This window comes from Octopus bimaculoides, chromosome 6 (assembly GCF_001194135.2).
Source record: "Octopus bimaculoides isolate UCB-OBI-ISO-001 chromosome 6, ASM119413v2, whole genome shotgun sequence".
Taxonomy (NCBI): domain Eukaryota; kingdom Metazoa; phylum Mollusca; class Cephalopoda; order Octopoda; family Octopodidae; genus Octopus; species Octopus bimaculoides.
The window spans coordinates 90,589,423-90,591,724 of NC_068986.1; the positions used below are offsets into that span (position 1 = coordinate 90,589,423).

General features: G+C 35.3%; 1 protein-coding gene across 3 annotated transcripts in view; it reads right to left on the minus strand.

Annotated features, from left to right (window-relative positions):
• The window catches only part of LOC106869794 (uncharacterized), a 15,305-nt gene extending 14,110 nt beyond the window's left edge, over nt 1-1,195 (minus strand). Inside the window, exons 1-2 of one of the 3 annotated variants that reach the window (XM_052968952.1) lie at nt 1,080-1,177; nt 177-252 (exon numbers count right to left, since the gene is read on the minus strand). The gene's annotated coding sequence lies outside the window, so the exon portion shown is untranslated. Of the gene's footprint in view, nt 1-176; nt 253-780; nt 877-1,079 lie in introns of all 3 variants that reach the window. The other 2 variants (XM_052968953.1, XM_052968951.1) reach the window with 2 other exon arrangements.
• Between the last annotated feature and the right edge of the window lie 1,107 nt (nt 1,196-2,302).

The following is a 2,302-nucleotide window of genomic DNA, read 5'->3' on the forward strand; positions in this document are numbered from 1 at the left end:
AAAGCATACAAGATCGCGATGTAATGAATGTGATTTAGTTATGTTATTCCAGATGCGATTTAACATGAAATGAAAATAAAAAGTCGATATAGCTCACAGAATGGATCCTTAGAACTTTTCTGTCAAGGGATCCCGATACCACCGCTACTCCCTTCTCCACGTTTGCCAAGTCTCACCTTAAATATTGCTGTCCACCATAATCTCCGTACACAAAATTAAACGTTGAGAATCGAAGTACTCCAGAGATCAATGCTAATAAATAAATGAATAAATATCATGATAGGTTCTCGTTATTGGAATCACCTGAGAAAGCTCTATTTTCTCCAACACCAACATGAAAGCCACATGAATGGGGAAAATATTTCATTAACGCTGTCCAAACGATACTGGCATGTAGCTCAGAAGTCATCCAAAGCTAGGCTCCCGTGCCATATGCTCTACAAAAATCTAGATCATATCACTTAACATTTCAACAACTTTTTTTTTAAATCTCAACTGGTTCCGCATTTTTCAACTGTGTCTCGAAATAGATAAAACACTCAATAACATTCAAGTAATATCTGAATAAATTCCTCCAAAATAATACCAGGAAAATCACAGACAGCCAGTTGCATTTCGAGATGGCTATGGCGTCCCAAAACATGACTTAGAAGATTCCTTCAGATGGCACTATTAATGTTAGACACGGCCTGGGCCAAGACTCAAGTCATAATCACCAATATAGCTAAAAATCTAGAATGTTCAAGTACCTAATTAAGAAGTAAAAATGCGAGATAATACCTTTGGTAATTCTCTTAAACATCTATAGTTTTATATCTATATGCGATATATATCTAGTGCATGTGACATCCATGGATTATTCTCTAAAATTCCAGCCTTGAGAAGAGAAAGGAAGAGAGAAAGAGAGGGAAAGTGGGAAAGAGAGAAACGAAAAATTATCATACCACAAGAAAAAAATGTCAAGATGAGCCAGGTATCTATTTAGTATTGTAATTCTCTTAAGTTACTAGATACCTACGTGAACTTAAATTTTACAACATATTTTAAACAAATTTTACAAAAATATTCAAGTTTCTTACCTTCTAATCTTGAAGATGATATCTACGTTTAGAAATACAGAATGATATAAGTAATTTTCAAATATCCTTGGAATGGTGGTGTTGAAGACACCAGCTGTTATCATACAGATTTTATTGAAAGTCATTGTTGTAACTTAACGTGTGCTGTTGATTTATCATGTGAACCATGACATGTTATTGGGAAATATTACAAAATGTTTAGAAATGCGTTTCTTTTCTCATTTTCTTTATTGATCTGGTCTAGAATAAGGGGGACTTTCATAGATCTCTCGAAACCGATGAAATCGAGGTGATTAATATTCCTCTTAATGGCAACAGAAAAAGAATAGGCAAGAAGGTACCAGACGGCCTTATTTTCTGAGGAGGAAGAACAATGTTTTAGCGGTTAGTGAGTAGCCTTTGAAAATAAATATGGTCGACAAAAGGAAGAGAGATAAGAGAGTGAGTTTGGAGTGGCAGAGTGGAGGTGGCACGAGGCAATTCCTACATGGGACAGGGACCCCAGAGTTAGTTTTTTACTCACTAGACTCCTCAATCTCTCTCTATTTCTACTACTCTCTACAGGAATCTAGTTTGATCTTTGGAAACAGAGTATTCCATTCCCCCAAAAAGAAGCCACTCTAAATCTGTCAATCTTCCTCCTATTACACTCATTTCGAATATCTATTAGGTAATGGAGCCATTAACAACAACGTCTTCAAACGCTTTGGATCTAGTACTCTTTCGTTCTCTCCTCACTCACTCCTTAACGATCATCATGGTTTTTATAAAGCCAGATTCACAAGTGATCTGTTCTTCTGTGTCAAACTCCTGTGGGTTCTTACATTAAAGCAATATTGTTACCCTTGACACCAACAAAATTTTCAATGCATCTGGCATTTAGTCCAATTGCTTGTTAGTATGATAAGTAGATTGATAGACTAGAAGAAGAATTGTCATAGAAATAAAATCCATTCTATTATAGGGGAAAGACCCAAAGAATTTATGGTAATTTTCGAACCTTCGTATGACAGAATGCCGAAGTCCATTTTGAAGTTAATTGTAATAACTGCATAGCTAAGACAGTATTAAGTCTAACTATAAATAAGGAAACCAAAAAATCAAAGTTCTAGTCTAAACCTAATGGGAAAGAAATAAATTCGTTAAAGTGGCTAGATAAGAGTTTGGAGGATGAAATTGAGTATAATCTACTCAGTAATCAAGATAAGGCAGCGACTATATTC